Consider the following 24693-nt stretch of genomic DNA (forward strand, 5'->3'; position numbering starts at 1 on the left):
CCCTACTTTAAAACTCCATGAAATCAGGGCACCTGGGTGGCTCAGTCGGTTAAGCAATCCAACTTAATTTGGGCTCAGGTCATGATCTCACAGCTCACGGTTTTGAACCCCATGTCGGGTTCTGCACTGGTATCACAGAGCCTCCTTGGGATTCTGTCTCCCCACCCCCTGCCCCATCCTCTTTCTCTCAAAGATAAATAAGTAAACAACAACAACAACAACAAAATAACCCCCATGAAATCACTCTCAGCATTTTCTAACGCTTCTACAAAGGTGGACAATTCCAGCAACCAGAGGCTACAAGATTCCATAATTCTGCTGTTATATCTCCCATGTGAAAGTGAGAAATCTGTTATAAAGACTTTAAAGCATCTTAGATGTACACATAACTCTAAACAAATCACCCAGAAGAAACACAAACAACTGTCATATAAGTTTTTCCTAAATTTCATCACATCAATCTCAAGCATCAAAAGGGGAAGCACTTTTTTTCTCAAAGAAAATAGCTTCTTTAAAACAAGACCTCATCAAAAGTCTCCTATTTTAATTCCTAATAAAGAAAATAAAAACAGTAAACTCTTCTCTTTTTTTACTTTTATTTACTTTTGAGAGAGACAGAGCATGAGCAGGCGAGGGGCAGAAAGAGGTAGACACAGAATCCAGGCTCCAGGTTCTGAGCCGTCAGCACAGAGCCCAACGTGGGGCCCGGAACCCATGAACCATGAGATCATGACTTGGACTGAAGTCAGACTTTGAACCGACTGATCCACCCAGGTCTCCCAGTAAACTCTTCTTTGAAGCCATTCAACAGAACAAGGGAGGGCATCTGAAAGATGTGTTCTTTGCCTTTTGTACAAGTGTCTTCTATCTGTTTGCCCAAGGAAATAATTTCTCCCATGGGCCATCAACCTGCTTTGAGAGAATGCAAAGGAAAGAAAAAAATACAAGCTTGAAACAAGACAAGTAACATAGAAATGCAAATATTTCAGGGCGCCTGGATGGCCCAGTTTGTTAAGCATCCGACTTCAGCTCAGGTCACAATCTCCTGCTTCATGAGTTCAAGCCCCACATCAGGCTTGCTGCTGTCAGCATGGATCCTCTGTCCCCGTCTCTCTATGCCCCTCCCTGGCTCGTGCTTGCTTGCTCGTTCTCTCTCTCTCTCTCTCTCAAAAATAAATAAACATTTTTTTAAAGTTTCAAAAATACATGTATTTCATACTGTGTTGTACAAAAAGCAATATTGTATCTAGACAAGAGGTTTTTCCTCACTTCACTTCCTCCCCCTGATATAATAGGGGTGCAGTGTTTCCATTCAAGGTCCACAAAGTAATCAATCATCAGATTGTCAAGTTCTTCACCAACCTGTGTAGACAGATGACATAAGAGCATGAGAAATGCTGTACGGACAAAGAGATGTCTTAGCCAAGTCACTGCTCTTCAGACCCTCTGCTTCCTGCTGTCTTTAATCTTTCCCCTCTTTGCAAATACTCATCTTAAGTAACTAATCTAAAACATGGGAAAACATGCATGCATACTTCCAGCTTCTATAGTATTTGCGATAGAAAAAAACCCAAAACAATCTAAACATACAAAAGTAGAAGAATATTTAAATTATGGGATACCAACCCAATAGATTTCTATGCAAACATTTTAAACAATGGTGATAAAGACCATGGAAAGTAGAAAAATCAGAGCATCTGCTATCTTGAGCTGTCAGGTCACCCTAAGGTCTGGATACACAGGCAAATTAACATGGCAAGTAACTTATTGATATTACATTACAATACACCACACATGAAGTGGCATCATGTGTTATATTCAGTGTCGTTTCTCTTAATGCAATTCACAGACAAATTGCAACGGACAAAGTGCATTAGGGCAGCATTTCGTCCAGCCCCTGTGCCTGAATCACTGATGCGTTGCTTCAGATGATCTGTGTCTCCGATTTTCACCGACTAAACCCGCACTTTTAACATAATATCCCAGAAGAAGTAATCAGGGCATTCAGATCTAGCAAGCATGTGGCCCTCTCCTCTTGGCCACATCACCTACTCTGGTTTGGGAAATTAATCTTCTTACCACTTTGGTGTAATGGGGTGATATGTTCTTCTGTTGGAACCACTCAGTGACCTTCCCCAACCTTTAAGTGCATACATTAATGATCAACCACTTAAAAGTGGCCGAATATGTCAGACAGCTGCTTGTGTTAGCAGACTTTATTGGTGTCCCATCTGTGGACCCGGGTATTCTGACATATCTGGGCATGGGCTGAGCATTCTTTCAGGTGTCTCTTTGCTTGAAGGATCAAAAGCCTCCTGGGAAAAGACTCCTCTTCAAGATGAAAGGGATAGGTGTTTAGAAGCTTGGATTAAGATTAAAGGGAGGCACAATTATGAGGACCTATCTCCCTGTTCCCCGAAGGGCTCCCTAAGAACAGGCTTTCCTGGGTTCTAAAGAGTTCAGAGCTGTAAATAAATTGACTAAGTTTTATGTATGTTTTTATTGGGTTTTTTTGTGGGGTTTTTTTTAAGTTTATTTATTTATTGAGAGAGAGAGAGAGAGAGAGCGCGCGCGCGAGAGAGAGAGAGAATCCCAAGCAGGGGGCTCAAACCCATGAACGGTATGATCGTGACCTGAGCCAAAATCAAGAATCAGACACTTAGCTGACTGAGCCACCCAGGTGCCCCCAAAATTGAGGAAGTTTTATCCTGGGAAGACATTGTGACCCAGCCATGTTGTCTTAAGACCATGTAGCATGCGTTGCCTGACTATAACGACACCAAGACCTATCACCCCTGTAGCTATGGCCCCAAATGTTCTGAAGTCATGAAAACTTAAAAGCACAAAGAGCATTTGACTGGCAGAATCTTAAGAGAATCATATTATGAGTGTCAAGAAATATGTGTGATTCTCCTCCATAATTTATGAACTCCAAAATCACAAGTTCCTATCCCTTCTAGCACATACCATCTGCAGTTCAACATACACTGTGGCCCCAGGCTGACTGGGTGTTGGAAGGGGTGGACTGAATCTTACAGACAACATGGCCATATGACTTATCACCCAAATCAGGAAACCTCTGAGGTTGTAAAGGAGCACTATCACAATTGTGCCAGGACAGCAGGTATAAGCCAGGACTGTCCCAGGCAAACTGGCATCTGATCACCTATGAAAGAAGGTGAGAGAGAACATTTGTGTCTCTAACTTCAGCTTTTTGCTCCAATCAACTTTTTATCCCATCAGATGTTCCTGCTCTTGTAGGTACATCTTTGGCCACTCAAAGCAAAAATCCAGGCTTTTCTAGGCATTCTGATGAACCTGCCAAAACTAGAACGTCCTAAGTAATAATCCTATCCATGTTTACCCTTGACCTTTCCTACCTGTACCCTTACTTCACAGAGATTCAGAGAGACATGTTTCCTAAAAGGATGCAAGTGGCTAGCCATTCAAAACAATCCAACCTTACAGAGCTGCCTCTTGTTGGTCCAAAAATAGTAATTATCATTATTACATGAAAGACACACTTCTAAGTATTGGGTGACATGGCTGTTAAAAACACAGGACCAGCACCCAGCTCAGAGGATCTTACATGAAATGAGGGAGGCAGACAATGAATAAGTAAGCAAATAGATCACTGCGGGTCTACCCAACAAAGGTGTCACCTGAAGGGTGGGTGGGGGAAGAGTCTACTCCAGTGAGAGAGGTCCGGGAAGGCAACTCAGAGAAGTGGCATTCCATCTGACTGCAGGACAGACACTGGCCAGTGTGACAAGCCCCTTTCACAGATCAACATCAATTTCTTTTCTGGCCCCGCACTACCTTTTCCTGTTTCCTCCCAGTTGGTGAAGATCACGTGTGTCAATGGTAGTGGAAAGGACCCCTTTATGGCTTTCTCATGAAAGCTATAGAATGAATACAGATGAAAAGCACACTCGAGAAATCATGGGAAATAGAATTATCACCATCAGTCAGCATAAGGCAGGCCCGGGGTGCCTGAATGAGCCACTCCTGAGTGTGGTTTTAATCACAGACAAGGTTTTGTGCTCCTCGTGCAGTCCTGGGTGCGGAGACTGGCCGAGTCTGTACCCGGAGAATTCCAGAGGACAGGCACACTCGCCGGGCTCAGCTGACCACCGTGTTTTCTCAGGGCAGCTTGGAGCTCGTGTTTACGCCAAAGTCAGCCTGAAAGGCAGTTGTCTGAGCCCATCATGTTCCTGGCATCATTCCTAGACCCTGGTGGTCGCCTGTCCCACTGACGGATCCGTTCTGTGGTTAGGTTACTCCCTCGTTCAGCGTCTGTTGCCCCCGCTGGCAGCATCACACTGCGATTTCTGACCCCACTCTTCTTGACTAACCAGAATAATCGAAGCCTCTCTCTTCCAAGCACAAGCCACAAGGCACTGTCAGCATCAAGCTGGTGCTTATCATAAGCTTTCCCTCTCCCTCTTGCTCTCCAAACTCCAGATCAGGATCCCTGCCCTCCTCTCCACATTCTGCAACATGTGATTTTCAGAAACGGTAAAAAAAAAAAAAAAAAAAAAAAAAAAAAAAAAAAAAGTCTGCCGAGGGCCCAGCAAGAGCCAAAGGACATGGAATAATGAAGTATGTCCCACTATTCAGCCTGGGTTTGTTACCACACCCAAATGTGGTTTTGCCTTTTACACTATTTAGATCATATTGTTGACTCATGTTCCATAAGAACACATTGATTTACCCATGGAGCCTCTTCTATTCACCACTGCCCTTCTTACTCACCATCCCTCCTTTTCTCTCCAGGAACCTCCTGCCCAAAGCCAGTTTTCCTAAGGGCACATTTGATTGGACTATTGTTCACAGTTAATACACTTAATTGTTCTGTATTAACTCTCCTTTGATTGCTTTCAGATGTTTTCTTCTACTTGTCAAGATAGGTGATACATTTTTCATTCCTCTTTTACATATTAAAATATTGCTATTGGCCATATCATTTGGATCCTCAGTAGATTTTTATTTCAGGTATTCTTACCACTTGACATCCAGGTAACGTCTGGTAACAATTAGCAAACTTGTAAACAGCACTTATTATATTCCAGGCACTGTTCTAAGTATATTACATTCACCAACTCATCAAATCCCCAACACCCTAACAAGTAGGTATTAAAACTATTTACAGATGAAGAAATGGAATCACAGGATTAAGTAACTCACTCTGTGTCACACAGTTAACAGTGCTAAGCCCATAACATTTCTTCCTCGGCTCTCACACGTAAGAGTAAAATTTCACCTTGTTTTTGTTCATGTTTAATTACCATCAAATTCCTATCTATCTCTATTCCAAAACAGGAGAATTTAAAGTGAATTTAAAGAGAATTCAAAGCATTCTAAGGTCACTGTCTTTTCAAGGGTAGGAAAGAGACATTTATTAGCTTTAGATATTGTTAGAAATATTAAAATTAGAAAAAAATATATATATGTAAATAGAAACCAAATAAATAATTTCCAGATCAGTAAAGGAACAAGACAGAAAATGTTAAAAGAGAGAGAGAGAAGAAAGGAAAAAAAGAAAAAACATCTCTACTTCAACAGAATGTGGTAAAGAAAAAATGAGAACCAAAGAGAAACATGGTGGATATAAAATGAAATGATAGAAAGAAGTCCAAATATAGAGTAACTATAATAAATATAAATGTATTTGACTCACCAATTAAAAGATAAACTCTCAGATTTATTTCTTTATGTTTTGACTATCTAGTCTTTCACTTGAAAGTTTGGCATTGAAAAGTTGAATATTGCCAGTTTAGCAATATTAATTTGGTCAAATAAAATTAAAGAAAAAAATATGAATGAAGAGAAAGGCAGAGATTACTCAATAATAAAAGGGATAAACAACCAGTAAGATGTAAAAATCATTAATTTGCTTTACCTAACAAAATTCCCTTCAAATATATGTTTGTGCTTTTGTGCTCTTATTATACCTAATGTAACAGTTTCTGATGGCTATGTGTTTAAAAAAAAAACCAAAATTATCAGAATTAAAAGGAGAAGTTGACAGGGGTGCCCGGGTGGTTCAGTTAGTTAAGCATCCAACTCTTGGTTTCGGCTCAGATCATGATCTCATGGTTCGTGAGTTCAAGCCCGCTCATGGAGCCTGCTTGGGATTCTCTCTCTGACTCTCTACCCCTCCCCCACTCGTGTGCACTCTCTCTCTCAAAATAAACTTTAAAAAAAAGGAGAAATTGACAAATCCACCATTATAATGAGGGGTTTTTTTTAACACATAGCCATCAGAAACTGTTACATCAAGTATAATAAGAGCACAAGGGATTAAAGCAATGCAATCAAGCAGCTTGATCTTCATCCCAGTAAACAGATAATTTACAATCTTTTATGAAAACAAAGCAATTCTCAACACACTCCAAAATATTCGTATCATGAAAACCAGGATCTGTGATCACAGTGCAATACAATTGGAAATAGTACATTTTTTCATTGAAAAAATTAAAAATATCCTTGGAAATTAAAAGGCAGATTTCTGTAAAAATTCATGGGTTAAGGTTAAGGAAAAACACATGAAAGTTCCAAAATACTTAGAACAAGCGACAGAAGAACTACATATCAACATTTATTGGATACAGCTAAAACAGGAAGCATATTTTTAAAAAATGCAAGAATTAATGAAATAAATTTCAGGTCGAGAAGCTAGAACCTGTAGCTACAGAGAACAAACCGATGGTTGCCAAAAGAGAGAGGGTGGGGGATGGGCACAGTGGGTGAAGGGGAGTGGAAGATACAGGCTTCCAGTTATGGAATGAAAAAGTCACAGGAATAAAAGACACAGCATGGGTGATATAGCCAATGGCATTGTAATAGCAATGTAAAGTGACAGATGGTGAGCACAGCATCACGTATAAACTTGTTGAACCACTATGCCACGCACCTGAAACTAACGTAACGTTATGTGTTCACTATACTCAAATAAACAAGGAAATAAAGAAAGAAATACTAAATCAATGCAAAAAAAAAGGAAGCTAGAACCTATAAATAGAGAGAACTATGAAATGAAAAACTAAATACATGCAGTGTCTTGTATGTTAATTCTACCTCAATAGAACTGTTCTAAGAAGTTTACGGTTGGTGCAAGAATTGATATAAGGTTCAATGAATCAGAAAAAGAGCCCAGAAATTGATCTGTTTATATCTGGAAATTTGGTGGATGACAGGATAGCAATATCAACCAGTGGAGAACTGATGAACCACCCAGTAAAGAGTCTTAGAGCAGTTGACTATCAATATTAAAAAGTTAAATTAGTACACTTACTGTGATAAGAACTGAGTCATGCATAGAATTGTTGAATCACTGTATTATATACCTGACACTAATATCACACCGTATGTTAATTATACTTCAATAAAAAAAAAAGTTAAATGTGATGCATACCTCCAAAATCAACATCAGATTGATCAAAGACCCAAATGTGGAAAGAAGCAAAATGTCTTAAAATTATTAGGAAAAAGTATAAGAATATATTTATGACTTCACGGTAGTAAGGTTCTCCTAAACGTGACACAGAAAGCATGAACGAGAAAGGAGAATGTCTGACTCTGTCAAATTAAAACTTCAGTTTTTCAGGAGATGCCACAAACAGAATTAAGAGAGAAGTCACGGACTGGAGAAAGTCTTTGCCCTACATAGAACGAACTAAGGATTAATTTCCAAATACGATACTTTTTAAAAACTTACAAATCTAAGAAAACAACACCCCCCCAAAACACGCAAAGGCAAGGCCCATGCGGTTCTCAGAGAAAGGAATCCAAACAGCCAATAAATTAATTGGGAGAAAGAAAAAAAAAGTGCTCAATCCCACTGGTGATCAGAAGAGTCCAAATCAAGTTAGAGACAGCACTTTTTACCCGTAAAACTAGCAAAAAATTAAGATGAATGTATGCAGAGTAGGAGACGATTGCTTTGGAGAGCAAGCTGGCACTCACTATCTAATAGAATTGAAAATGGTTTTATCTTAGGACCCAGAAATCGTATTGGGGAGCGGGGAGTGATGACAGTCCAGTGAGTCTGCACCATCTGCATTCCCTGGGAGATCTAGACTTTCTGCCCAGGCTCCAAACTACGGGCGACTGGTTACGTCGCTGTGCTAAGGAAGGAGACAGGGCCAGGATGGGGTCACACAGGAGAGGATGAAATGCAAACCCACTCTGTCATTGTTCCCAAAGCTGCTACTTGCTCATCCCCGTTGCCTCTTTGGAACCTGGACGCCATGCGTGCCTCTCTTCCTGCCACGCTCTGGCCCGCGTGTCCAGGCCTGCCCTCTCCGTGTTTGTCACTGTGGCCACCATGCTGCTCGGCCCTGTCAGATGGTAGTGAGACTAAGCTCAAGATGTTAACGACAGGCCTGGCAGCACACCTGGTCGGGTGAAACTAGGGGAGACGGCCTTCCTCCTCACCCACAGAACTGAACAGCTTTCCCCCAAGAAAAGAAACAATCCAACTCTTCCATTTGTAGAAAATAGCAAAGAAGCTCCATCAGTCTGTGGCACGGAGCATGCCGGTCTCATGTGAAAATGAGAACGACCCATCCTCAGGACAGCCGAGAGTTGGAGATGTTTCCTAGTCAGCGAGGTGGGCCCGGGCCAGTGTACCCACACATGTCACCGGATAGCCCTTGGTGTGGCTTGATGTGGGTGTGGGATGAAGCAGAGCCCACAGCCCTGACCTCACCCGTGCCCTGTCACGGCCCCCAACCACCCCAGACAGCCCCCTATTTCAAGGAGAGGGATGCCGACGCCTTCACCATCCTGTAACGTATGACACAAAATCACAACCATCCCCGGGCACTCAGCACTGCCAAACAGATTGCCTTTAAATGTTTGTTTCACACTTATGTATTGATTTTGTATCAGTGAAAGTGTATATATATAAACAGACTCACTACTAATGCATTGCCACAGGCCAACCCAGAGTCAACGTTTTGGGGGAAAAATAAATTGGCAATTTTCCCACTTTTCTGCAGTTCTTTTTCTCTCTCTGGTTTTCCTTTGGGACTTTCAGGATTAGAGGATTCCAAAAGGCAAACAAAAGGGTTCTGACTTAGGATAGTATAACCGGTTCCTGGTAACAGAACAAGTGCATCAGCATTTCTGCTAGCCTTGACTTTCAGCTGATAACCTCTAGAGCCTCTAGAGCACCCCCACGTCACAAAAGTACGGGGATGGCCGGTGTTTCTGGGCTTCGTGCTCCACTCCCACACCACCTTGCTCCAGGGCACTTTCCACTTGGGGAGCAGAACCAACATGTCTCGTTGTAGAAGGACACGCCTGTCCTTAAAATGACCTGCATTCCCGCTTCACCCTAGTGATGGTGCAGTGCTCTCTACGATCAAATCTCTGCCCAGGTGACCTACCCATAACTTCAACTCTTATTTTAGTCTGAACCTTCCAACATTGTCATGTCAGGCTCAAGCATGAGCAGGCAGGACTGCCAGATCGAGGGCCTCCAGGAGCACAGAGGTTGCCATGTACAAATGTATGAGCCCCCTGTGGGTGGACAAGGCTCAGCACTGCACCACAGAGTAGCTGGCCTCAGCCCTGCTCACCCCTCGACTGGGCACCTTTGGGACATGCAGGAACTTCACCATTTTCCAGGGTATGTCTGGCCAGAACCCCTTCCTTGGCTTTAAGGCCATGTGTCAGCCCAGTTTTTCCCAACCTTCTTATCATCACCATCCTTCTCCCCAGAAGCCATTTTAGGCATTTTGTTCCTAATCGCCCCCTTGCATAAAGTTTTAATACCACAGATATACTATACATCTCTTCGTGGACTGAGGCCGTTTGGAGGGCCATAGACCATTGCAATATCTAAGGCTTTTTTGCCTCCCAAGAACAAGTATTTGTGATATCCTCTCCCTGTCACACCCCCACCCCCACCCCCACTGAAAATGTATATATTAGCTGTGACTGCAGTAGAGTCTATCCTCTGTCACCAGAGGAATCTACCTGCCCAGGGAGGGTAGAACCAGCTCGTCAACAACACTGAAATGACCTGTTTCTCACACCAGTCCCAAGCTCACTCCCCTCCAGGCTGCCCTGGACAGGGCACCGACCCTCACCCCCTGCCCTCTGCTCACGTTCTCGGTACCCTCGCTAACCTCTACTCTTCACCCGGTTTCCTTTTCTTTCCATGTGCTGCTTCCTGTGTGTAGGAGAGAGATTCAGCCCACAAGGGAATTTCATAATATTTGAATATTTGGTAAAGCAAAAACCTCCTTTGTCTCTAAGCTGGCAAATTGATCCAGCAGCAAATGTATTCGCTTCTTTATATATTGGTTCAGTTAATCAATAAATTAACATAAGGAGAGGGCTCTGTGAGTTGGATGAACAAGAAGCAACCCTGAAGTGCAGGACGTGAAGGGTGAGGAGCACAGTGACTCCCAGAAAGAGCTGATGTTTGGCCAGTCCTTTGGGAGCAAACATGACCTGGTCTGGAGACTCGGAGGGACATTTGTGCAAAGACCAGGAGGACAGATGGAGCATTATCGACAGGCTTGGGAAACTGTGCCAGAGTTCAGTTGCTAGAGGGCAAGCAGAGGGCATGGAGAGCAGGGTGAGTGAGGAAGGCAGAGAAGAGGCTGAGAGAGGGAGTGTCAAGTCAGTGTGTGCTCTTGTATGGATATAGAAAATATGTGTGTGGCTCCCAGAGAGAAAGGATACTTCAGGCTGTGCCCACATGGGAGACGGCAGGAGTTAAGGAGGGTCTAGCAGTGGGTGGGGAGAGGTGGGGGGAGAGACAGAGAGAGAAGGAGGGAAAGAGATGGCCCATCAAGTTCAGGTGGAGCAGGATGGGCTGAACAGGAGAACTAGAACCGGAATCCACACAGACTCATGGGAAGGATGAAGGCTGAGGTTCTAGGCATAAGCACACTATCTAATTTTAATTACTTCTGGAAGTCACAAAGGCATATTCAGGTTTGAAAGTGAAAGATGAACCCACCAAGAATTTTAAAGGGAAGACATGACTACTCTAGCCAAGGGTCTAAGTTGAATTTAAAACATCTAGTATCTAAGCAGCGACCATGCAGGACAATCCAACCTCAAGACTGGAACAGAACCAGCAGCAAGAATAACTAGATAGTGAGTTCATGAACTTCTGACTTACAGTTTTCTGCATTTTCCTCATTGGACACAGGACTTCCAAGAATCTGTGATGGGAGTCGGCCAACAGACAGGGGCCAGGTGGATGCAGATTCCCAGGTTAAGAAGGGAGCTGGACAGAACACTGTATCAGGAGAGAAAAATTTCAATGCAGACAGAATAACTTACCTCTGACCTGAGTGTGGTCATTTTTATTTTACCTGGGTATGTCAAGCTCAAAGCATATAAACCCTTCACAACAATTCTCCAATTCTGGAGTTATCACTATAGGATTCCAACAAATGAGATATTGACTAAGGGAATTGATTTTAATATAAGAAGTGCAACCATGCTGAAAGAACATCTACCCCAGCTAAGATAGTGAGAAAGAACATAGTTCGAAGTCAGTCGAGAAGGAAAAGGCAACCACTTGAGAGTGAACACTGGTAACAACAAAACACATGCATGCAATAAAGTCTTGAGTGATCTGAGTAATGGACAAAAAGATCACAGATTAACCCAAATTAGTCACACTGTGGTACAAAATGGATATATGTAACAAATGATTATTTAAATTTAAATTCTTCACAAAAATTAACTCAGAATAGACCCTAGACCTAAAGGTAAAATGCAAAACTTCTAGAAGAAAATATAGAATGGAATGTATGTGACCTTTGATTTGGCAATGACTCTTTGGGTATAATACCAAAAGCACCATCCATAAAATAAAAATTAATAAGTCAGACTCATTAAAATTTGAAAATGTCTGCTCTAGGAAAGACAATGTTAAAAGAGTGAGAAGACAAGCCACAGGCTGGGAGAAAATATTTGCAAAACACATATCTGATAAAGAAGTTGAACCAAACATGTATAAAGAACTTTTTAAAAAAAAATTTTTTAGATTATTTATTTTGAGAGAGTGCAAGTGGGGGAAGAGGAGAGAGAGAGGGAGAGAGAGAATCCCAACCAGGCTCCATGCTGTCAGCCCACAACCTCACACGGGGCTCGATCCCACAAACTGTGAGATCATGACCTGAGCCACAATCAAGAGTCAAACACTCATATGACTGAGCCATCCAGCCGCCCCTACAAATAACTTTTAAAACTCACAGTAAGAAAAAAAAAATCCAACTGAAAAACATGCAAAAGATCTGAACAGACACTTCACTGAAGTAAATATACAGATGGAACACTGCAGATGAGCATATTCTAGTAAAAGAAAAATTGACATATTCAGGTCAGAGGAATTCATTCTGTCTGCACTGATGTTTTCCATTCCTGATGCAATGATGGGATATGAAAAGATGCTCAAGATCACTGGTATTAAAACAGTACAATAATGAGATGCCACCACACACTAATTAAAATGATCAAAATCCAGAGTTAAAATGGTGGAGCAGTGGGAGGACCCTAACCTTGCATCATCCCTCAAACACAGCTAGATAAATATCAAATCATTCCCAGCCCCCAAGAAATCAATCTGAATGCTGAAAGGACAAACTGCAGAACTAGAGGGAGAAAAGAAGCCACATTGTAGAAGATAGGAGCTGTGGAGACATAATTCTGGAAGAAAAGAATCATGGATGCTGCAGAGGGGAGGGACGTTTGATCTTGGAGACAAAAGGGAGACAGAGAGAGAGAACAGAGAGAAAGCAGCACGCAGGGGACTGCACAAGAGAAACACTTCTCCCAAAACCATTGACTGGGAAAATGAGAGCAACTGATTACCACAAAGTTTTACAGGCAGTGGAGCCCAAAGCCTGAAGTTTTAGAAGTATGCACCACCACCATGTGGAGCCTGGTGGCCACACCAGTGATCCCGTGGAAAAGGAGGACAGGGGCCCAGGAGCAGACAGAGTGGTTTGAGGATCCTCTGGGTCGCACTAGGAGAGCAGTTCCCCCTTCTTGGAGTGCATTTGGGAGAGGTGGCATGGCCTCTCTGGGAACAAAAGAGCTGGTGAGTGTCAACGTGCTGCCCCGTTCATTAGTATAGGAATAGAGACACCTGCTGAGGGCAGAAAACCTTGGTGCTGACCTTTTGCCTCACTTTACCATAAACTCCCCGGGGACTGTGTGATGGTTTTTCTGGGACTAACTGGCACCAGCCACAGCGTGGGGAGACCTTCCCCCAGAGGATCAGTGTGGGTCCTCGCCATGCCAGGTCCCTAAAATTTGGAGTTTTGAAACACAGCCACACATCTGGGATAAAACACAGGAGTACTACGCTGCCTCGGAGGCATACAGCTCGGACACAGACCGAGTGATGGCAGGGATCTGACAGAAGCTGGGGACACAAGAGGGGAGAGATCGTTCACTCTTCTGTGAGGGTTTCCTAAACAGTAGCCAGTGTGAACTCCCTGCTTAGGAGACAAGAGAGTAGACCATTTCTGCTCACAACCCCTGCCCATCAGTGCTCATAGACCTCAGTGAGCAGCATAGCACCCCTAGTGGAGGTTTGAGCTGCTTACACCAAGCCCCACCCCTCTACACTCTGCAGGTGCATCTTTAGTAGGGAAACTCAGCCTGAGAATCAGCACAGCAGGCCCTCCCTCAGAAGACCAACACAAACGCCTCACAGGCACCAAGTCTACTGATCATAGAGTGGCGCAAAGCTTTAACTCTAGGGGGATAGGATCTAGCCTCTTTGTTTTTTATTTTTTTAATGTTTATTTATTTTTGAAGGAGAGAGAGACAGAACATGAGTGGAGGAGGGGCAGAAAGAAGAGACACAGAATCCAAAGCAGGCTCCAGGAGCTGAAGTGTCAGCACAGAGCCTGACATGGGGCTCAAACTCACGAGCCGTGAGATCATGACCTGAGCCAAAGTCAGACGCTCAACCTACTAAGACACCCAGGCACCCCAGATCTAGACTCTTTTAACAAACATACCAAAATACACCTAGTTAAAACTCACCACACACTGGACAAGATACAAACACTCCCCACTGCAGGCCAGGAGAAACTCTGCAGAGGACTGACCTAAGGGAAAGAGCAGCCAAGACACCACAGCAGGCTGCACACTCTGAAACACTTTCTGAAGCTCCAGGCCCTGGACAGTATAGGACCTCTTCTTAATATAGCCATATTCTCAGGAAGAGAAAGGATAACAGCCTTTCCTAACACACACACACACACACACAAACACACACACACACACACACACACACACACACACACATAAACAGTGACCTAGACAAAATGACAAAACAGAGTAATTTACCCCAAAAGAAAGAATAAGAAAAGGTCATGGCAAGGGATTTAATCAAAACAGATAAAAGTAATATGCCTGAACCAGAATTTAAAGCAGCAATCATAAGGATACTAGCTGGGCTTGAAAAACCATAGAAGACACTAGAGGATCCCTTACTGCAGAGATAAAAGAATGAAAAACTAGTCAGGCTGAAATTTTTTTTAAAAATGCTATAACCAAGATGCAAAACCAACTGGATATAATGACAACAAGGATGGACAATGTCAAGGAATAAATCAGTGATATAGACGATAAAATGAGGGAAAATAATGAAGCTGAAGTGAAAAGGGAAAGAAAAGCTTTACAACACAAATATAGGCTTAGGGAACTCAGCAATTCCATAAAGCATAAAAACATTCATATCATAGGAGTCCCAGAAGAACAAAAGAGAGCAAAGGGGGCAGAAGATTTACTTGAACAAATTATAGCTGAAAACTTCCCTAATCTAGGGAAGGAAACAAATATCAAAATCCAAGAGGCATAACTCCCAACAAAATCAACAAAAGCCAGCCAACACCAACACATATCATAGTAAAATTTACAAAATACACAGACAAGGAAAGAATCCTGAAACAAGCAAGGGGAAAAATGCCCTTAATCTACAAGGGAAGAGAAATCAGGTTTTCAGATCTCTCCACAAGAACTTGGCAGGCCCAGAAGGAGATGGCATGATATATTCAACGTGCTGAATGCAAAAAGTATGCAGCCAAGAATACTTTATCCAGCAAGGCTATCATTCAGAATAGAAGGAGAGATAAAGAATCTCCCAGACAAACAAAAACTAGAGAAGTTCAGCCCTGCAAAAAATATTAAAATTTCTTTCCCACAAAGACTAGAAAGGAACAGGGAACATCATCAGAAACACCAACTTTACAGGTAACACAATGGCACTAAATTCATATCGTTCAATAATCACTCTGAATGTAAATGGACTAAATGCTCTAATCAAAAGACATACAGTATCAGGGGCACATGGGTGGCTCAGTCAGTTGAGCATCAGACTCTTGATTTCAGCTCAGATCATGATTTCATAGCATGTGGGTTCAAGCCCCACATCAGGCTCCACACTAACAGCACAGAGTCTGCTTGGAATTCTCCCTCTCTCTCCCTCTCTCTCCCTCTCTCTCCCTCTGCCCCTTCCCTAGTGTCTGTCTGTCTGTCTCTCCCTCTTTCTGTCAAAATAAATAAATTAAAAAAAAAAGACATAGGGCATCAGAATGGATTAAAAAAAAAAAGACCCCTCTATATCATGCCAATAAAAGACTCATTTTAGACCTAAAGATACCTGCAAATGGAAAGTGAGGGGACTCTATCTATCATGGTAATGGATGTCAAAAGAAAGCCAGAGTAGCCATACTTATATTAGACAAACTAAATTTTAAAACAAAGACTATAACAAGAGATGAAGAGAGACACTATATCATAAGGGGTCTATACAACGAGAAGACCTAACAATTGTAAATGTTTATACCCCCAACTTAAAAGCACCTAAATATATAAATCAGTTAGAAACAAACATAAACTCATCAATAATAGTACAATTAATAGTAGGGAACTTTAACACCCCACTTACAACAATGGACAGATCATCTAGACAGAAAATCAACAAGGAACATTTCATCCTAAAGCAGCAGAATACACATTCTTTTTGACTGCACACAGAACATTCTCCAGAATAGATCACATACTGGGACACAAATTAGGCCTCAACCAGTACAAAAAGACTGAGCTCATATGGTGCATATTTTCAGACCACAACACTATGAAACTTGAAGTCAACCACAAGAAAAAAATTGGAAATTAGATAACACCGCAAAAATACAAACAATTATAAGAGAATATTATGAAACATTATACACCAGCAAACTGGGCAAACTGGAAGATATGGATAAATTCCTCAACACATACAAACTACCAAAACTGAAACAGGAAGAAACAGAAAATTTGAACAGACCCGTATCTGGCAAAGAAATTGTATCAGTAATCAAAAGTCTCTCAATAAACAAAAGTCCAGGGCCAGATGACTTCCCAGGGGAATTCTAGCAGACATTTATTTATTTTTTATAAATGGTTTTTAATGTTTGTTTTTGAGAGAGAGAGAGACTGAGCATGAGCAGGGGAGGGGCAGAGAGATAGGGAACACTGAATCTGAAGCAGGCTCTAGGCTCTGAGCTAGAGCCCAACACGGGGCTCGAACCCACAAACTGAAATCATGATCTGAGCCAAAGTTGGACACTTAACTGACCCAGGCACCCCTACCAGACATTTAAAGAAGAGTTAGTATCATAATCAATTAATTAATTAATTAATAAAATAAAGAAGAGTTAGTATCTATTCTTCTCAAAGTATTCCAAAAAATAGAAATTGAAGGATGACTTCTAAATTCATTCCATGAGGTCAGTATTACCTCAATACCAAAACCAAAGACCTCACTAAAAAGGAGAATCACAGGCCAATATACGTGATGAAAACACACACAAAAATTCTCAACAAGGTACTAGCAAATCAAAGCCAACAGTGTATTAAAAGAATTATTCACCACAATTAAGTGGGACTTATTCCTGGGCTGCAGGAGTGATTAAATATTTGCAAGTCAATAAATACGATACACCATATTAATAAATGTTTGTTTATTTATTTTGAGAGAGAGAGAGCACCTTCAGGCAGGGGAGGGCCAGAGAAAGAGAGAGAATCACAAGCAAGGGCTTGATTTCATGACTATGAGGTCACAACCTGAGCCAATATCAAGAGTCAGACACTTAAATGACTGAGCCACCCAGGCACCCTCTGATGCACCACATTAATAAAAGAAAGGGTAAGAACCACATAATCCTCTCAACAGATGCAGAAAAAGCCTTTGACAAAATACTGCATCCATTCTTGATAAAAACCCTCCACAAAGTAAGGATAGAGGGAACATATTTCAACATCATAAAGGCCACCTACAAGAGACCCACAGCTAATACTCTCAATCGGGGAAAACTGAGAGCTTTTACTCTACAGTCAGGAACAAGACAGGGATGTCCATTCTCACCATTGTTATTTAACGTAGTATTGCAAGTCCTAGCCTCAGGAATCAGACAACAACAAGAAATAAAAGGCATCCAAATCAGCAAGGAAGAAGTCAAACTTTCACTATTTGCAGATGACATGATACTCTGTATAGAAAACCTGAAAGTCTCCACCAAAAATTCCTAGAACTGATACATGAATTCAACAAAGTCACGGGATACCAAATCAATGTAAAGATATCTGTTGCATTTCTATACACCAATAATGAAGCAGCAGAAAGAGAAATCAAGGAATTGATCCCATTAACAACTGCACCAACAAACCGTAAGATACCTAGGAGTAAACCTAACCAAAGAGGTAAAAGATCTGTGCCCTAAAATCTATAAAATACTTATGAAAGAAAATGAAGATGACACAGAGAAATGGAAAAACATTCCATGCTCATAGATTGGAAGAACAAATCTTGTCAAAATGTCGATACTACCCAAAGCAATCTACACATTTAAAGCAATCCCTATCAAAACAACACCCCAGGATTTTTCACAGAGCTAGAACTAACAATCCTAAAATTTGTATGGAATCACAAAAGATCACAAGTAGCTAAAGCAATGCTGAAAAAGAAAAACAAAATGGGAGGCATCACAATTCTGAACTTCAAGTTATATCATAAAGCTGTAGTCTTCAAGACAGTATAGTACTGGGACAAAAACAGACACACAGATCAATGGAACAGAATAGAAAATTCAGAAATAGATCCACAGCTATATGGTCAACTCATCTTTGACAAAGCAAGAAAGAATAGCCAATGGAAAAAAGACAGTCTCTTCAACAAATAGTATTGGGAAAACTGGACAGCAACATTCAGAAGAATGAAACGGGACCACTTTCTTACACGATACACAAAAATAAATTCAAAATGGGTGAAAGACCTAAATTTGAGACAGGAAACCATCACAATCTTAGAGGAGAACACAGGCAGCAACCTTTTTGACCTCAGCCATAGCAACTTCTTACTAGACACATCTCCAGAGGCAAAGGAAACAAAAGCAAAAATGAACCGTTGGGATTTCATCAAGATAAAAAGCTTCTACACAGTAAAGGAAACAGTCAACAAAACTAAAAGGCAGCCTATGGAATAGAAGATATTTGCAAATAACATATCTGAAAGAGAGTTAACATCCAAAATCTGTAAAGAACTCAGCAAACTCAACACCCAAAAAACAAATAATCCAGTGAAGAAATAGGCAGAAGACATGAATAAACATTTTTCCAAAGAAGACATCCAGATGGCCAACAAACACATAAAAAGATGCTCAACACCACTCATCATCAGGTAAATACAAATCAAAACTACAGTGAGATACCACCTCACACCTGTCAGAATGGCTAAAATTAACAACACAAGAAACAACAGATGTTGGCGAGGATGTGGAGAAAGGAAAACTGTCTTACAATGTTGGTGGGAATGAAAACTGGAGCAGCTACCCTGGGAAACAGTGTGGTCTCCTCAAAAAGCTAAAAATGGAACTACCATATGACCCTGTCATTCACCACTAGGCATTTACTCAAAGGATACAAAAATACTGATTCAAAGAGGCACATGCACCCCAATATTTATGGCAGCACTATCCGCAATAGCCAAGTTATGGAAACAGCCCAAATTTCCATCAATGAATGAATGGATAAGGAAGATGTGGTGTGTATATATACCAGAGTCAATCAGCCATCAAAAAGAATGAAGTCTTGCCATTTGCAAAGACATGGATGGAGCTGGAAGGTATTATGTTAAGCGAAATAAGTCAATCAGAGAAAGACAAATACCATATGATTTCACTCATATGTGGGATTTAAGAAACAAAACAGATGAATATAGGGGAAGGGGGAAAAAGAGATGGAAGCAAAATATAAGAGGCTCTTAACTATAGAGACCAAACTGAGGGTTGCAGGAGGGGAAGTGGGCAGTGCATGGGCTACATGGATGATGAGGATTAAGGAGGGCACCTGTTGGGTTGTGCACTGGTTGTTATATGTAAGCGACAAATTCTGCTACTGAAACCAATTGGACACTATATGTTAAGTAAAGAGAATTTAAATAAAATTTGGGGGAGAAATGGTTACAATCCAACACACGGACACCACCAAGTGCTAGTGAGGATGTGGAGCAATAGAAACTTTCTTTCACGTCGGTGGGCGGGCAAAACGGTGCATTGACTTTGGAAGACAATCTGACAGTTTCTGACAAGGTAAACAGTCTTACCAATGGATCCAACAATTACGCTCCTAGGTATTTACCCAGCTGATTTGAAAACGTGTATCCAGATAAGAGCCTACAAGTGAACATTATAGAAGTTTTGTGCAACCAAGATGTGCTTCAATAGGCAAATGGACACACAAACTTTGGCACATCCATACGATAAAATATTACTCAGCAGTGAAAAGAAATGAGCTATCAAGCCACAGAAAGACATAAAGGAAATTTAAATGCATATTGCAAACTGAAAGAAACCATTCTGGAAAGGCTATATACCATGTGATTCCATTTATACGACATTCTGGAAAAGGCAAATATGTAGACACGTTTAAAGGATTAGTGGTTACCATGGGGCACCTGGAGGGCTCAGTCAGTTAAGCATCCAGCTTCAGCCAGGTCATGATCTCACAGTCTGTGGGTTTGATCCCCATTTCAGGCTCCATGCTGACAGCTCAGAGCCTGGAGCCTGCTTCAGATTCTGTGTCTCCTTCTCTCTGCCCCTCCCATGCTCATAATCTGTGTGTGTGTGTGTGTGTGTGTGTGTCTCTCTCTCAAAATAAATAAACATTTTTAAATAATAAATAAATAAATAAGAGATTAGTGGTTATCAAGGGTTCAGGCGGAGGAGTGGGGATGAAAAGGTGGAGCACAGGGGGGTTTTAGGGTGGTGAAACTATTCTACATGACACTGTGCATTCGTCAAAGCCCAAAAGACCGTACAGCACAAAAATTGAGACTTAATGTATGCACATTTTAAAAAATCATTTAGGAAGTCAGAGACCTAACCCCAGAGATCTGGGAATGTGACCCTACCTGGAAATAGCATCTTATCAAGTTAACACAAGGTCCTACTGTAGTAGAGTGGGCTCTGAAACCCATCTGACTGGTGTCCTTCTAAGAAGAGACGGACACACACAGGGAGAAGATGTGATGACAGAGGCAGAGATTGGCATAACGCTGCCACAAGACAAGGAGTGCCAGGGATTGTCAGGCACCACCAGAAGCTGGAGGAGACGGAACAGGATCCTTCCTTAGAGGCTGCAGAGGGAGCCTGGCCCTAACAACACCTTGATTTCAGACTTGAAGGCTTCAGAGCTGTGAGACAATGAATACCCATCACTTTAAGCCACGCACTTTGTGGTATCGTGTTACAGCCTCCCAGGAAACCAACACACCCCCTCTGTTACCTGGCTTGAGATAGAAGGCATCACCCCACCCTTCCCAGCAGAGAAAGAAAAACACCACAGCGCTGTGACAGCTGTCTGCAGAAAAACCCCCCTTTTCCTCACCTCTTGCGCCTCGATTCCATTCTAGGCTGGAGGCGTGTGGTTCACTAACACACAACTCACCTGGGGCCCTTCCCTTTGCAAGTCTCACACACAAAGCGCCCTTCGTTTCAAAACATGGGGCACCTGGGCTTTGTTTTGGCTTTGGGAGCCCCTGCTGAAACTGAGGTTTTTAAAGCTTCATTTCAACATCTTGCTGCATGTTATATTTGATTCGGTCTCTCCTATTCACTGGATTTCTTCTTTGCCTCTTAACTCAATCAGAATATTTGGGCCAGAATATAGCACATATTTCCTGCACGGTGTCATGCTGTGGCCCGCTCCCTAATGTCCACAGCTGAAGCCACATGAACCCCATCAGGACCCGAAGCCCCACTCCAAACCCCGCTCCAGAGAAAGGCAACAACATCAAAAGGGCTCTGGCGAGATAGCCCATCTGCTCCACGTCAAGTCGGTTTCCTCACTTATTCTTGGTATCCTCGGGATTCTGAAACTGAGATATAAAACTTCCTATGCCCAGCACCTTTAGAGACAAAACTCCTCTCCAGCACACAGGCTCGCCAACTTGCAACGACTGCATTCTTGGCTCTGACCCCAGCCCCGTGAGATTAGGTTTCAACTATCTCTGCTCAATCCTTAACTCACCCTTTGAAGAGAAAGCCTGGCTATTGGATCAGGTCTGTACCTATTGCTAAGGAATAGCATTCATATCTCACCTACCTTTCTCTCTTCCCTCCCCATCCATCATGGCCCACATCAGAGAACACAGGACACCAGACCTCCCTCCTGCTGGATGTGAATAGACAGGCAGGAACACTCAACTGAGCTGTGACCAAACCACAGCTACTCAGAAAATGAGCCTTTACGTGAAGGTGATACTGAGATGTCAGAATAGACAGACAGAAAATATCTAGACCCTTGGGGCACCTGCAGGGTTCAGTCAGTTAAGCATCTGACTCTTGATCTTGGCTCAGGTCGTGATCTCACAGTTCGTGAGATGGAGCCCCGTGTCGGGCTTTGCGCCGACAGTGTGGAGCCTGCTTGGATTTCTCTCTCTCCCTTGCTCTCTGCCCCTCCCCTACTCACACACTCTCCCTCTCAAAATAAATAACAGTAAAAAACAAACAAACAAAAAAAAACCTGGATCTTTGAAGACCACATGAGCCACTGGATCAACCAGCCCTGAAATCCACCGTATCTTCAGACTCCTGTTACATGAGTCACCCAATGTTCTCATCAGTTAGCCAGTATGAGTCGGGATTCTTTTTTCTCTGCAACTAAAACACCCTATTGGGTCCACCCTCAACTTGGACCAACAATCAGACTCATGGCTCCGCACTCTTGTCACCAGATGTTCAACTGAGTGTGTGTGTTTATCTACACATCTATCTAAACACCTTGAAAAACATAAAATGCCAATTGGGACTTCTAGCATGAGGGCCACCTAGGTGGCTCAGTTGGTTAAGCATCTGACTCTTGATTTCAGCTCAGGTCACGATCTCACAGTTTTTGAGTTTTATCCCTGCATCAGGCTCTGCACTGATAGTGTGGAGCCTGCATGGAGTTGTCTCTCTCTCTCTCTCTCTCTCTTTCCTTAACCTACTCTCTCTCTCAAAATAAATAAACTTAAAAAAAATGAAATCTTAAAAAAAAGAAACTTCTAAAATGAATTTTTGTATTTGCATACTCTACAATGTGTCAGTGAATCAAACAGCGACAGATACAATAAATATGTCATAACTACAAGAGTTGTGTGCAACACACAAATATAGATTACTTAGCATAATCTTAGAGGAAAAAAATTAGTGTTTTATGTCATGAATAATGATACTTTACCAAAATTACTTGAATGGTATCTGGAATTAAAATGTAAATGCTTTTGTGTAAAGTTTTAGGATGGGGTTTTAAATGCCATCCTAATAACCATTAGGATCCCAATAAAAATAATGAGCAAAAGTTGTGGTAAGCAAACATGACACTGAAGCTATCACAATGGCCAACATTCTGTATGAGTAAATATGTCTATTAAGTCTGCTATGCTATGGCCAGCATAGGGCTAATGCCAAACATCTGATGGCAAACTGAAAATAATCAAATGACAATGGGTGTCTCCAAACAGTCACAGATTTAGACTATGAAATAGAATTTTACATATTAACATTTTTATTCCATGGTCTAACTGTAATACAGCTTTGTTCTTTATCGAAGTCAGTTAAATTTTAACACTGAATGTTAACATTCGTATATTTCACTAATTAAGAGCTAATGTATTTATTTGTAAACCACTAGAATTGCTTCTCTGATAGAACTAGAAAGTAAAACTGGGAATTGAATCTGGTCCCTACACTTTTTGTTAATATGGTCACCAAAACCCTGAAGCTCTCCTACATTTTCAAGCCAATGATTCCACATTAATGTCACAATTTGGTTTTGAAACAAATGCATTTCAAATGTTCACAGATGTTAGAGTTCAAAAACTCACATTTAAGGCACATACATTCTTCGGCAGTAGTAAAGAGTATACTGGACTTTTGAAGAATTTACAAAACACCCCAGAAAACATTTGTATAAAGAAAAAAAGTAACTTGACATCTTAACTGAAGTCAGCCTCATGACAATTACAAAAAACTAAACACAGATAATTAAGCCATTTATTATCATCCAAATAAACACCAGTAAGGTTTAGATAAACTATCTAATGAATAGTCTAAAACATAACACAATGGTGAACACCATCTCCAAAAGCAATTTTAAAATATCTTACTTAAGTGGAAAATAAAAAGCAATAGTCTTGGCATTTGCCCAAGACATGCATTCTCAAATTCTTGTATTTATTTACTAGAACTATACAGTATCTTTCATCTTAAGAATTCCAACTTAATGCTAAGAATCTTGAAAATAACCAGAGGCAAGCACACTGCTTAATTGTCCTCAGACATCCCCACAAGAAATTATGTACCCATCAAAATTTAAGGACTAGCTTAAAGTAAACAATTACACTTACATAATAACTTCTCTCCCTCCCTCCCACCCTCCTTCTCTCTCTCTCTCTGTCTCCCACACACACAAATACACAACCCCCCAACCTTCCCCACCAATACACACACACACACAGAAAGAAAAAGTACCAAATTGATTATTTGGGTCTCAATGAATAGGCAGTAAGTAACTACTTGGTCTAAAGTTTTTAAGCCATAGTCTTCTGATCTATAATTGGTCACCCTTCATTTTTTTCTACACAAATTAGTAAATTATTAATTGTTTTCATTTCAGTTGTAATGCAAAAAAAAATTTAATGTAAGCACTTTCTCAATTGGAGTGTCTGCTTTATGTCCAAGGACACAAGGGGACTCCACCCTGCCGGCAGGCTCATCAATTACATAGTCACTGAGTGATACCACTTTAACAGATAAATGAAGCATTTTTAACCCAGTCAAGGTAAAGGGTGAATTGCATGCAGATGGCAGAAGAGATATATATCTTGCCATATTCTGAGTAAGAAGAATGTTAGGAGAACTGCATCACCTTAGGGAATGGTGTGCAAATCTGCCAAGGGAAACACAGGAAGAGGGTGCAGGGCAGTATTTACGGGGAGGCACGATGTAGGTTCGCTGATGTGGTTCCTTTGAATTATATCAGCTTCATAGTTATGTTTGCATTAAGTGATGTGTTTATTTGGTTTTATAGTTGTGTAAGATCCATAGAGGTAGAAATTTTTATATAGATTTGTATTTCTACATATATGAATACGTAAAAGTTGAGGCCCCTGGGTGG

At 41.5% G+C, this 24693-nt stretch overlaps 1 long non-coding RNA gene across 1 annotated transcript in view; it reads right to left on the minus strand.

Annotated features, from left to right (window-relative positions):
* Positions 1-1136: 1136 nt before the first annotated feature.
* LOC102960897 overlaps positions 1137-24693 on the minus strand; it is a 35243-nt gene continuing 11686 nt past the window's right edge. The window contains exons 2-3 of the long non-coding RNA XR_006217992.1: positions 11147-11266; positions 1137-1362 (exon numbers count right to left, since the gene is read on the minus strand). This is a non-coding gene — a long non-coding RNA (uncharacterized LOC102960897). The remainder of the gene's footprint in view (positions 1363-11146; positions 11267-24693) is intronic.

Source organism: Panthera tigris, chromosome B2 (assembly GCF_018350195.1).
Source record: "Panthera tigris isolate Pti1 chromosome B2, P.tigris_Pti1_mat1.1, whole genome shotgun sequence".
NCBI classification, from domain to species: Eukaryota; Metazoa; Chordata; class Mammalia; order Carnivora; family Felidae; genus Panthera; species Panthera tigris.